Below are 14139 nucleotides of genomic sequence, written 5' to 3' on the forward strand. Positions count from 1 at the left end.
TTGGAGCGTGTCGCTCTGTGTCTGGGAAAATGTTTTAAAAATGTCCTGTTAGGACGTGGGTTCATGCTGTCACATCTATGGAGCGTGTGGGGTGCCTCATTTCAGCACCCCACCAATCTTCCCCCGTGAGCCTCAGTGCACCACAAAACCACCGCACCATATTAACATGCCAGGAGTTCTCTTAGGCAAAGCACAAAGAAAACTTTCAGTCAGAGGCATAACACACCACCACCATGTTGAATGGCCTCATATTTGCTGGATTTCACCATACTATTCAATAAGCTGACAACTGACAGTGCCAGCGCCCATGAATTTTGCCGTATGCCTGTTTTTCATGCTGTGATCTTTTAACGGATGTCATTAGTCTGTAATGTCAGTACATCCGGGCCACATAAAAACAGTAGATAGTTTGATCACCAAATAGTAGGCTGTGTCTTTTTTGCTGTGAGTCCTCATTTTGTAGGCTGCACCTGTTTTTATTCTTTTTCTTTGGATAGTTGGGTATTTCTCCTTATTGGGCCTTATGCTAGCAATGAGGGCTGTGGCGGCCAGCATGGCTCGGGGGTGGGGGTGATGGGTCGAGAGGGAGGCATGGGATTCGTCGAGGGGGGAAGTAGGGGATCACAGGGGGTGTAGCGGTGAAATAAAAAAAAAATGTTTTAATTAAACTTACCTCTCCTCTGGGTCCCACGTCTTCTCTGCTCCTGCTGTCCTGCCTACGACAGGAACAGGAAGCAGGTAGCCAGGCTCCCTCCCCTAAGCCAATCACAACGCTACACTTGCAGCATTGTGATTGGTCCGGATGACGCTCAGCCAGGGGCTAGTGGGGTGGGCATGTTCTCCATGCAGGCTGCAATGCAGCCTGCATGTAGAAGGGCAGTGTGCACATGACTGGTTTGGGCGGCCCAAGACGGCCGACCAAACAGTCTTTGCTCACTCAGGAGTGGACTAACCACTCCTCTCCAGTCCTGCTCAAAGAGCAAAGCAGCCCTGCCCAGCCGCAATGCGCAAAGCAAACATAAAATGGCAATAACTAAAAGATATTACAGTTTTTATGTTTCTGCATCTCGTACTGTGAGATATTAGTGGGGCGATACTCCTCTGCCGTAGTGGAGGAGCTGCCCCTGAATGAGGGTAGTGTTGCTACTAGGATTTGGGTGTCAATGGGAGCTGGTCAACCCTTCCAGCACTATGATACTGTGACTCCGAAGAGAGGAAGGATCTCTCATGCGAACACTAGGAGATCCTCATGTACGCAATATTGTTGGTGTAGCTTTGGAGCTAGTGCATAATCAGAACTACAGACTTTGGAACCAGGTTTGAGTCTCGGCAACAGGTCATTATCCTGTGATTCTGGGCAAACTACTAAATCTCACCATACCTAAAAGAGGCATCTGACCTTGAGTAATATATAACTGGTGCTCAGGTAAAGCGCTCCAATAACTTTGGGTCGAGATTACTGTATATCAAATTGCAAAACAGAAAAGGGGATAGGGGACTCCAGTCTTTCATACCGTGAGCAAACTTCCTGCACCTTTGCATGTACATATAATGAATGGCCTGTGCCGCTTGGAACGTGGGATTTAATTATTGCTTTTATATACTACCCTTATAAGGCATTGGAGCACTTTAAAAATGTGTTGCTTGAATGCATTACTTGAGAGTTGCAAACGGTGTTTCACGTACAGGGCATTGTGTATGGCTGTAAGATGATTGTGCAGATGGATGCCCAGTCTCAAACTTTGTCACTTACTAGGGATACACAATATGCTGCTTGAGAAAGTTCTGAAAAAATGATGCAGCATGATGTCCCATCACAGAAACAAGGCAGAAAAAACATGCATCCTGTAACCCAGCACAGTGTGAAATGTCTCAGTTTCTTACAATGGATTTCTACAGTAGCTGAAGAAGTATCCCATTTTACGAACAAATTGTGTATTCTGCATTGTGTTGTAGAAGAATTCGGTTTAGACATCGGAGGTTAACAGTGAATTATTCATTTAATGTGTACCCTGTCACTACCAGGCTTTCATTTGTATTAATTAAGACTAGTTAGCGGTGATGTTCATTTAAAACAATACATTATCACAAGTAGAATACCAGTACCCCCAGCAAAAGTATGGTTTCAAGTTGAATGCGTTACCCTGTGGAGTTCAGTGGATCAATAAATAAAGATTAAGGAAGGTGTTCCAATAATAACATTACAAAATTCACAAGCATCGGTCAATCAATCACAAGTTCAGACTACCAGTTGTACAAAAATCACTCTTTAAATAAGTACTACTCAATGCTGTGCTATAATGTGCCTATTAGGGAAACGACCTTTACATCGCGGTGAATACACCGCGATGCCATTACTACGCAAGTCATTACATCAAATTGCAGTAGATGGCGCGCTAACATTAGGAAAAGTATAGTTTACTATTACAACACCTTCCCTACTGTTGCGTAGGCTGGAGTTGGAATAGTTAAATTATATATTTCTAATGTCAGTGCGCCATCTACTGCAAGTCGATGTAATGACTTGCGTAGTAATGGCATTGCGTGGTAACAACGCGGTCGTTGTGAGGACCGCGTTGTAATGCCACGCGATGTAATGACTCGCATAGTATATTCGTCTATTAGTATCAAAGCTTCCACATTAAAGAACAGTAGATGTTGTAGCACCCAGGATAAATTGCTGCATGGCTAAATGCTTATAAGGTCCCAAAGGCGAGACCTATTGACTATGCCAATGCTTGTTTCCTTTTTACGGGCTGGCAGGAAAAGCCTAAGGTCCCACACAGAAAAAAATAGTAGAAATGATAGAAAACTCCTAGGGTGTTGGGGCCACTAGTTTTTCTTTTTACAAATATAAACTCCCACTTTGGGTGATTGTTTCTTTAAATCAAAATGTTTGCTGGGCGGCCGCATGAAACATGGCAGCCGCTCATCGGACACTAAGCACACTAGCAATGCCTTCAGAGGAGCCGCTTTGGGGTGACTCCTCTGAAGCCATAGAGATCTCTGCCAGGCTGGCAGTGATCTCCAGATATTTCAGGCGGGGGTTATTACCCCTTGTACTTTGGCGGATGTTGGGCTTCCCAAAATGAGGGGGATTGTCTTTGTGATTGAAAGAGTGAATATGTTAGTGGGTCAATGATTCATTGACAGCATTAGTTCATGGGTGTTTAAGTGAACAGGAAGTGAGTTAATAAGCATGTAAATGTGTTGGAATGAGGGAGAGAATACGCAAATGTAGAAGTAGGTGGTTGATGATGTAAATGAGTGAGCCAATGTGTGAGCTGGTGGGTAAATTAATATGTCTGTGAGTAACTACATGGAATGTAATTCACTCTCCGAATGAATTAAACAGTAAGTGAGTAAACTGCCAAATAAGTAATTATATATGATTAGTAAAATAGGGAGAGAACTAGTAAGGAAAGGGTTTCATTACATTTGAGTGAATAAGTAGCTGAAAGAATGAATATATAAGTAAGTGAATAAGTGAATAATTAAATGAGTGAGTTACTAAACGAGCGAGTGGCCGAGTAGGGCAGTCTTGAAACAATGACTCCATAGGTAAGTATACATCATCAACAAATTAGTATGTGAATTAGTAGGATTTCATGAACATCTGATTGAATAAGAGTGAATATTCCAGACGATGGGTAGGACTTAGTATATATGAACAATTTAAGTGCATAGTCAGTGTATAAATACATTAGTGAATATATGAGTGATTGATTATATGGGTGAACACATACAAATGAATGAGCAAGTTAGTAAACATGTAAGTGATTCCTTAACCCCTTCGGCGCTCATGACGGAACGGTTCCGTCATGAGCGTCGGTTGAGCTGTGCTCATGACGGAACCGTTCCGTCATGACCACGCCCGCGCAAGCAGCGCTCAGCACAGCGGGGGAATCCGCCCCGCATGGAAGGGGTTAAGTCAGGGTGTGAATGAGTTAGTAAGTAAGCATGGGTGTTTATAGGTGTTGGACTTGGCCCTCTTGGCAGGTTTACCCCTAAACTTTTTGCCTTTTTATGTGACCTGATGTTATTTGTTTTAGGCCTCTAGGCACTTTAGCACTGTGTCCCACTGTGTCCCAGTGTAAAGTGCGTGCGCTCTGTGTTACATTTACTGAGACTGGCCGGCCCTCCCATAGGAATGCATGGGGGATATGTGTGTCCATGGTAGTTCCTGGTGTGAACGGAGTGCAGGGTCAAGTTTAGTATGTGCAAACTCGTAAGAATAAATGCTGCGCAATGATGTGCGCGAATTTATTATAACTATAGGGGAAGTGCCACTTCTAGAAGTTGGCACTTCTGTGTGCTGTGCGTCTGCCTGCCTGATGTGGAGTACATGTCTGGCTTGTGATTGACAGGTGCTGGATGGTGTGGGGAAGTCCAGGAGTCAGGGTGTGTCAGCCCAGTGGTGAATAGAGAGATCTGCATGCAGATAAGAGGGAGGAGTTGCACCTGGGACCTGAATAGGGCTGCGCCTTCCCTACACAATGCTGGCTCCACCTCCTGTGGTGCGTCTGATGTCCCTAGCCTGTCCTGTGACTAGGGAGAGGGGCTGAGCAAAACAAAGTGCACCAGAACCAGTTGTAACTGGTTCTCCCCTTGCCCTACAGTTTGTGACAAAGGAAATGTGTGTGTAAGAAGGGGCTGTGACCCCATGAAAGTGGTTCTCTCTCTGTGTTCCTAACTTGAGGGGAGCCTGCTGCTGCTGCTGGGTGCCAGGAGGTACTGCCACTGGGGACTGCCTCCCTGCCGGAGGCCCTGTGAGCTGGCCCCTGGGTGAGAGAGAGAAGGGTGTGACGTGCTTCGGGATGCCGAGGGAAGAGGGGGTGGAGTGGGATCGGATCAAAAAATGTGGACCAAGGGGAGCAGAATCTTCCAGCACTGGGCCCATCAATCGGGCCCGACGGGTTGAGACTTCAGGCACGCTGGTCAGTGAGCAGGGGGGCCTCGATGTAGCCCTTCGCGCTTATCATCCTGAAAATGGTGTCTCGTCTCACGCCCTTTTTGCTTCGTAGCTTCCCCCTTGGTCGATGTCATAGATGTTCCATGGTCTGCAGCCAGGCTGTGCGTCACGTCCGACCCCTCCCTTCCGATGGCAGCACGTTATCTTTAAATGGGTACAAGAAACAAAAATCTTAGAGAGTTGGCAGGGAAGACATTTACATACTTCATCCTCTCTCCCAACCACCGAGTAGTTGCGGACATGTTTTTATCGGTTGCTGTATGATTGGTGTCTTTTAACTCTGATGTTAGTGTGTGCGTTACTAATCTATTAATCATTGCTGTGGTGCAAGTTTCTGTGGGTGTCCCTGTCCATCGTCTGGCCCTCTAGGTGCCGATTCCTGCGTCCGATACTGGTTGCAGGAAGCCTGACATCTGTCAACCTTCTAGCCTATTAAAAATTCGAACCGGCTTCTCCGGCTGAGGCTCGTTCGTCTCAACACAAGTTTTGTTACTACATATTTCCTTCCGAGGACTGCTAAGTTTATGAAAAGAAAGAGCGAGGTGCTACTGTCACGGGCTCACGAGTATCCATAAGCTAAGCATTATTTTTGCTGGCGACAATAGGTAACCCTTTATCACTTTAGGCGATGTATTATTAGTGAATAAGGTCATCAGCTGTTTCGTTCGAAATACTCTGAGGCGGCTATAGGGCTGGGGTTATCTTGGGAGAACGGGGTGCTTCAGACATTCTATTTCGGGGTAATTGGGCGGGGGTAATTCTGGGCGGTGGGGATGGTGTTGTTAAAGCTCTGAAAAAATGGAAACCACTGACATATAGTCCCCGTGATGAGGGCCAAATTGGGAGACATCAGTCGTCTTACCTGTCCTTTCTTTTCTCAGCCAATTAAGTTCAATATTTGTAGAAAGGAGAGGTAGTAACGTGGCAAAGTACGGTCGTTTTGTTTCAGTCAATTTGTTCGAACACCACCGTGCTCCAGGCCAATTATACACTTACCGAGGAGGTATGTGTCGTTAATTTATTCAAACAGAAAAGAGGGTAAGAAGGCTTTTTAGTGAGGGAGGGAGTGAGAGAGAGAGAGAGAGAGAGAGAGAGAGAGAGAGAAAGAAAGAGAGAGAGAGAGAGAGAGAGAGAGAGAGAGAGAGAGTGGTGTGCATCAAGTAGGCTATTTGGCATACATACGACACAAAACGAGAGAGAGAGACATGGGTAAGATAATAGGCCACTTGGTGCACACACAGCATGGAGTAGCATGGGTCTGTTCTATGTAAGAAAACACAAGCGGGGAAAAGACATAAATTCGGTGATCACGTATACACGAAAGCCGGATAGGGTGTGACAGTACATGCATCAAGCGCAGAAACTTAAGATGGAGACTCAGGGCTACGTTGAGCATCGGGACCTCTCCTTTCCTGTCCTCCTTTCCTATGCATGCTGCGTACTTTCAGTATTTTGTAGTTTATCCTAGGGGGTGTCGGACCCTTTATTCTCCTCCCTTTGATCGATGGCGAGCATTTCAATCATACAGTGACGCTCTCTTCAAGTGACCCAAGCATGAGATGCACACACATTCATACCGTGTAATCATAGCACACGCGCACAATCATGCCATACAGTTTCTCATGTTCTCAATGGTGGTCTGCACTTCACGCACTATCTCACAACGTTTGTCTAAATTTTCCCTGATATTGAACTCGGTACGGTCCATGTCCACTTCATTCTTCAGTCGGGGCTTCGTCGTGACCTATAGAGGGGACAAAGAGGGGAGGGGATGTGCAGCATTCAAAGTACCCTAGCGCGCGCAGACACGAAAAAGTTCTACTTACCACGTACCAGGCTAGTCGCAGGAATGGATGATACCGCAGACCTATTATTCTTTTTGTCCGAGACAAAGATGCTCTAATTTATTTCATTTCCTAAATTCGGGTTCCCTTGTCGTACATGCATTTCTCAATCGGTCGTGTATTAAGGTGCAAGATACCATACCTTGCGTTCGGCATATACCCTGAGCTATGGTTGGCCATTGTTTAACAACTCTTGGAAAAAGATAGGTGTGATGGGTACAAATTCCGTTAATCAAAAAAAATTCAGGCAAATGGGGACTGCATTACCTGTTTTCTATTGCTTGGGAGTAACAATCATTTATTCAAAAGTAGAAATCTTTATCAACCTATGTGATTAGTCATGACACTGATTCCGTAATTCCTTCAAGAGGCCCTTTATTTAAAACAATGTCAGTATACAAGATACGGGCCTACAACCGTTCAGGCCGGCCACGGCGTGAGAGGCGTCGAGTGTCATGAGCAACGCTACTACGGCACATAATCGGTTCCCTCCCCGCCCCTCCCCGACCATCATGTGTGAAAGCATCGCATATATATATATATATCTCTTTTTAACACAAATGTCACGTGACTGGGACGCCACAAGGGTTTGTAGGCCTCTCCTACATCGGCGCCATCTTGGGGCGAGGTCGGGCCGGAGTACAGTCTAAGTCTTTCCATGAATTAGCTGTTGGACCAGAATCCCTTTCAGTAGTTCGAGAACTTTCGTTAGCGTCAACTTTGCGTCAGCATGGCGTCACTGCGACCCCGTAGAAATGTCATGGTTCGTTCTTGGGGCGGGGCAGCAGGCGGGTTCTTCCGCCGACGCTTCGAACCAGTCTTTCTCACTGCACCAAGCGGAGGCAAGGTGGCTGCCGTCCGGGGCAAAGAGCAATGGCGGCGGTTTTGTCCTTACCGGAAGTCCGCGGGAGTCGAGTGTCAAATGACTCCAGCCGATTCTGCAAGGCTGAGGGGAGCATTTTGTCAAGGGTGGGGCCCATGCCCAAGCAGACAAGCTTTCGAGTCCAGAATTGTCTCACGGTGGGCTTTAGGCCTGGATCCGGAGGAGTCGACCGCCGGAGTTCAAGGGCAGCAGTAGCAGCAGCTCTTCGGTACAGCCACCGGAGAGGAGCCAGCAGCTGAAACAGCGGCAGTTCGGATGGTACTGCCACCGGGGTGATTCCAGTAGCAGTGACGACAGCAGTTTGGATGGTATCACCACCGGGGTGGGTCCCCGATTATTTGGCTGCGGGGGCCCACTCCCCGCGTCGGGCGCTAGTGGTGATCCTGGTGAACCCGTGCCTGGGCGGTTGTCCGGTGGTCGCGTGCAGCGGCAGGGTGCAGCTCAGCTGGCCGGTGAGTCAAAGACGGTTGGGTGCAGCTTAGCTGGCCGGCGAGTCAAAAGACGGTTGGGGTGCCCTCATCTGCTGGCGAGCCTCCACCTGGGGAGGTGGGGGAGGCCCGTCCGCGTCGCTTCCCCCGGCCAGGGCACCCCTCCGTTATTGAAGGAAGAAGAAAAGAATGGGAGGATCCACACGACGTGGCAGGGTGCGATCCAGCAGATCGATGAAAAAGACGGTTGGGGCGTCCTCATCTGCTGGTGAGCCTCCACCTGGGGAGGCGGGGGAGGCCCGTCCGCGTCGCCTCCCCCCGCCAGGGCATCAGCCCTTATTGAAGAAAGAAGAAAGAAAACGGGAAGGCCCGCACAGCGTGGCGGACTCCGCCTTGGTGTTGCCAGAACTTCGGCGCTTCGTATAGCCTCCGGCCTATTCGCACAGTCGTCCGCCACTGATGTCAATGGATTTTTGCATGGCTTTTATAGCCCAAAGTCAACTAAAAGAACCGCCCAAAACAGGCCAATGTTGCAATTTCGAGGAAGGAGAGGCGAGGACGGTGTCACGTGGACGTTAAGGCTTTGGGATGGAGGTTGCAGCAGACTGTCATGTAAATAGTTGTTTTAGAACGTGTTTTAACCTGTTTACCCTGTTGGTGTGTTCGTTATATCTTATAAGTTATTAAAATGTTATAACTATACTACTTCGTTGGAGTGTTTGTACATATTTGCAATCTGATGACGAGCACAAGGAGGTTGTTGTGCAAATCGGAAAAATAGCATAGACCAATTGCGCGCGATCTAGCCCTAGTTTGGTGACGTCGATGGTGGGTGCCAGCAGGCTTCCGTTTGTGCAGGATTTTGTCATGCTTATTGGGCGAGGTGGGCAGTAGGGCAGACATGTTTAGGTAGGCGAGAGTAATGGAGTCGGGCTACCTCGTGGCCGTCTCGACCGTGAGCTTGGCTCCTTCCCTTGGTTTCATATGTCCCACAAAGGGCTAACTCCTAGCGTTACTTTAGTTTTTGTAAGGTCAAAAAGGATCCTACCAGTGCCTTTACTATTTTGTCGATTCCTGTTCGTTCATCCTTCGTTAGTCGATTCATTCTGGTGGACTCTTTCTTTCTCATCTCTGGGTCGTCTAACGTTATAGCCGACGTTGGGTTCAGTACAAGAGGCTCAGCCGGCGCGTAGGCCGTGAGGACCGAGGCCCCTGTACTGCTTTCGCTCGTGTTTGGGGGTGGTGGGTGTTGCACTACTGACTGGGAGGGTGCATATGGAGGGGGCATGTAAATGATCGGGGGATCTAACAGTAATTCGTCATTCGTTCGCTGCTTAGAGGATAACTCAGGGTAGAGCAAAGAAGGGGTCCTAACAGCGTACTGGCCTGATGTTTCGGGCTCCTGTCTTAGTTTAGTTTCCCTTCTCTCCTTTATTTCTTCTTCTAACTTTCTAGCGGCAAGGTGGGCTGCCTTTCGTAATTCCTTTTCTGCTTTTACTTCTTCCCTCTTTTTCCGTTGCGTTGCTTCTTTGCGCCACATGCCGATACTGTCAAGCATAGTAGGCGTCGTCTTATTGCTACGCAGAGCTATTTCTAGCACTTCTATCTTATGGTCGTTGAAGGATCCCATCAGTGGCCACTGACTCTCGGGGTCCTTCTTTGTATATTTATACCATAGCTTGGTATAAGCTACGGCGACTAGTCCATATTTAGTGAACATGTCCTTATTAGGGGTGCCTTCCAGTGGAGCCGGATGGTTCACCTCTAATAAGCGGTCCGGGCAGAACCAACTACCAATCAGTGGGGAGAAGATAGGCATGACGGGTTTCAACGGGGACAAAAGTCAGCACTACCTATCTTTTCACTGCTTGCAAAGACTAGACAGAATATCTCTATTCCTCGTTATTTGTAAGCAGAGAATACCTCCAAAAGAACCAATATCGAACAACTAGTGTTCGGACAATCAATCAATCAATCAATGGGGAGATAAAGATAGGCATGACGGGTTTCAACGGGGACAAAAGTCTGCGTTACCTACCCTTCACTATTTGCAAAGACTAGACAGAATATTTCTATTCTACGTTATTTGCAAACAGAGAATATCTCAAAGAGCACTATTCTTCAAAACAATCAATGTTCGGACAATCAATCAGTGGGGAGATAAAGATAGGCACGACGGGTTACAACGGGGACAAAAGTCTGCGTTACCTACCCTTCACTATCTGCAAAGGGAGAGAGAGAGAGTATTTCTACTCCTCCCCGTTTGTAGACAGCGAATATCTCAAAGAGAACAATCAATGAGCACAATCAATGAGCAATACTAGTATTCCAGAGCTTCAAACAATCAATCAATTATTTCGCAATTTGTCGTGTATCACGACCTTACCCGGACCGCGTGGACAGTTTCTCGTCTTCCGCCTCCAGCGCCCGATCGTCCTCTACTCTCCGTATTTGCCGCGGCACTCCTGATGGTTCCCAGTCAGGACCGTAGATCACTCGAGAGAGGTCGGTTCGGAACCAGTGAAGTTCGGATGATCGGCTGCCAGACGAGGGTCTATTGGGCAGGAGCTCTCCCGATCGTTGCAGTCGTTCACTCTGTCGTCGGGACCTCTCCCACTGGATCCACGTGTCGCTGATGGGCCCCACGTTTGGGACGCCAATTGTTAAATGGTAGCGGCAGTTTCAGTCGATAACCTTTCAAGTATTTGCCCGGCGGTAATCACCTCTCATACCACTCGATAATTTACCAATGAAAGAGGCAGGCGCCGGAGACTGGAAGGCAGGAAACAAAGTTTTATTCCGTCGGAGCAGAACACATCAGATCAGACAGCAAGGTATCGTCACGAGGTGCTCTAACTGCATCTCTGAGACCTGGTCTCTTATACACCGGTTTATTTTACACATAGTTCATTCTTGAGATTCCCTTGATGCATGAGAGAACATCCCCTGAAGCCCCGGCTCAGATCCGATCCCCCACATAGCTACAGTAGAAGTTCCCACCTTACCCGAAGTAGGAGATGGCTATCGCGCAGCAGGGAATTCTGCCAATTCCCGGGGGTGTGTGCGACCGGCCGGGTCTCAGGGGGTAGGGGCTTTGATCCACTGTAATCCCTTTGATGTGGGGTGTTTCCCTCACAGTAGGGGCAATAAACTGCATCCGCAGGGCTAGGTGATGGCCTGGGACCAGTTCGGACAATGGGGCGCAGAGGAAGGGGGTTATCAAAGGAGAGGCATGACCATGTATGGGATGTCGGTCGGATGTGGTTCCGTAGCAGGGTCGCGCAGAAGGAGAGGGTTTATGGCCCGTGTATGAGAGAGCGGGGGCGGCCGGCGCGCGGGGGATGTTCGCAGCGCCAGGGGAAAGCGCTGGCGATCGAGAATGAGCGGGGAGAGAGTGGGGTGCCTAAAATGGCGGCCGTGCATTCACTGTGCGTGGCGCTGGGGAGAGGCAAGATGGCGCAGATAATGTTCAGTTTGCAAGCTAAATTTCCACAAAGAGGCGCATTGTTTTCCTGAGAAGTGCTTTTATTTTTATTTCTGAAAAGCGCTTTACTGTCCCAAGGAGCAGCGCTTCTAATTTCGGTGGCAGCACGGAGCTGCGATCCTTTCCAAAAAGGGAATCCCCAGCGTGGAGATTTTCTCGCAACTCTAATCATTTATGGTGCGGGAGCCCACCCCGCATTGCCTGCCGTTTTAATACTCCTAGCGGGTGCCCACCCCGCCATGGACCTTGTGGCATCGTGATACCCCTAGCGGGTACACACCCCACCAGGGACCTTTTTGTGTAAGAAAAGCAGGAGCCCACCCCGCGTTATTGCCGCCTTCGGTACCTTCTAGCGGGAGCCCACCCCGCTTTATGCTAATTACCGCGGGTGCCCACCCCGCTTCCGGCATGCCTTCAACCGCGGGAGCCCACCCCGCAATCACTCGTTGCTGATGGGATGATCACCACCGCGGCCCGGGGAAAGCAGGACGGCTGGCCCGGAAGTCAGGGACACTGCCTGACTGGAGGCGGGGCTGGCCGCGTGTACCCAGGAAGCAGGAAGAGGAAGTGCCGCCCGCTGCTGGGGAAGCCGTCTGGAGCCTCGCGGGCTCCGGTGGCTGTGAGAGCAACAGAGAGGAGCCAGACCGGGCCTGAAGAGGACCGGAGCCTCGAGGGCTCCCAGCTGGTGTCCCACGCTGTGCCCGGAGACCGAACACGCCGCCAGAGAATCCAGGTGAGGAGGACTCCACCGAGGGTTGCATGTGAAACAGGCAGCGTCAGAGGAGACTGGAGGAGTTCCTGGTCCGGGATGTGCTACCTGAGGCCTGTGGGGCCAGTGCTTGTGTATTTTGGGCATCCTCAGCTGCCCCGCAACAGTGGACAGCTGCAACGTTCTTGGGCACTCTTGCCCCTAACCAGGAGTCCGGTAGGGGGTGTATGTCGGGGCACATTGTCGGTGCCCGCCCTCTGAGGTCGCTCCTATGGCACGGGTGGTGCCAGGCCCTGAGAGTCCTTCACAGCTGCCCCGCTAGACAGAGGGAAGCTGCAACGTTGAGGAATTTGTTACTTAGAGTCCCTGGGCCCGATTCACAGAACTAACTTAAGACAAAATCCTTAACTTACTACCATTTTCGTATTCACAGAAGGCACTTTCTCATTTTGGTATTCACAGAAGGCACTTACTCCTTTCGGTATTCACAGAGTCCTAACTTTAGGACTCCTAAATGCCTTCTGTGAATACCGAAAGTCTTAAAATTAGGATTTTTCTCAGTTTAGTAGTAGTATAGTTAGGACTCCTAACTTTTGGACTCTTAAATGCCTTCTGTGAATACCGAAAGCCTTAAAATTAAGATTTTTCTCAATTTAGTAGTAGTAAAGTTAGGACTCCTAACTTTAGGACTCCTAAATGCCTTCTGTGAATACCGAAAGCCTTAAAATTAGGATTTTTCTCTGTTTAGTAGTAGTAAAGTTAGGAGTCCTAACTTTAGGACCCCTAAAGTGAGAAAAATCCTAATTTTAAGACTTTCGGTATTCACAGAAGGCATTTAGGAGTCCTAAAGTTAGGACTCCTAACTTCTGTGAATACCGAAGTGAATAAGTGTCTTCTGTGAATACCAAAATGAGTAACAGGCACATGCATCAAAAAGAGAGTTTGCGAGTCCTTATTTGCGAATTTTAAGGAATCGCAAATAAAGACTCGCAAAACACGATGCAACAAAAACATTGCGAGAATATTGCGAATCGCTAAAAATCGCTAAATAAATTGCGATTTCGGCATTTGCGAACTCGCTATTAGCGATTTCGCAATTAGCGAAATCGCTAATACCGAAGTCGCTTTTTGATGCATCCTGATGACATCACAACCAGGAAGTGAGCAGCACCAGCCTCATTTCCAGTGCACAGTGTCAGGGAGAGGAGGGAGCTGGCTCTGGGAGCAGAACAGGAGTGTGACAGAGACAGAAGAGAAACTTGTGATATCAAATGGAAGCCTCACAAACAGCAGAGGAGAGCCAAACAGGCAGGAAACGCAAAATTAAATTTGCAGAAAAAGAAATTGACACCCTCATTGAGGGAGTAGTCCACAGCCATGACAAGCTGTTTGGAAAGGCATCATTGAAAGTGGCAGAGCAGGAGAAAAGGAAAATCTGGCTCCGGATCCAAAACAGGGTCAATGCCATTGGGGTGACACACCGCACCATTGAAGAACTCAAAAAACGATGGTACGACTTGCGCAGTCGGGCTAAGGTGCGCATAGCTGACCGCCTGAAGGAGGCAAAGAAGACAGGAGGGGGAACACCAACAGACACTGGGAACACTCCCATGGAGGACTTGATTGAATCCACCATCCAGCCAGAAGCTGTTGTTGGTGTGACCCAGCTGGACACGTCCGGAGCAGCAAACACATCTGAAGGTAAGATGAATGTATGTTTTCTTAGTGTTACAAAATGTAAAGGTAGAACTCGACCACAGTACAGCCCAAGTGCAGACCCTGAACATCCAGTACACAATGCGTTCAGTAGGTGAGGGGC

General features: G+C 48.5%; 1 protein-coding gene across 1 annotated transcript in view; it reads left to right on the forward strand.

Annotated features, from left to right (window-relative positions):
- LOC146830648 (uncharacterized) overlaps positions 1-14139 on the forward strand; it is a 515492-nt gene that overhangs the window by 62401 nt on the left and 438952 nt on the right. The gene's annotated exons all lie outside the window — the stretch shown is intronic.

This window comes from Triturus cristatus, chromosome 5_1 (genome assembly GCF_964204655.1).
Source record: "Triturus cristatus chromosome 5_1, aTriCri1.1, whole genome shotgun sequence".
NCBI lineage: Eukaryota > Metazoa > Chordata > Amphibia > Caudata > Salamandridae > Triturus > Triturus cristatus.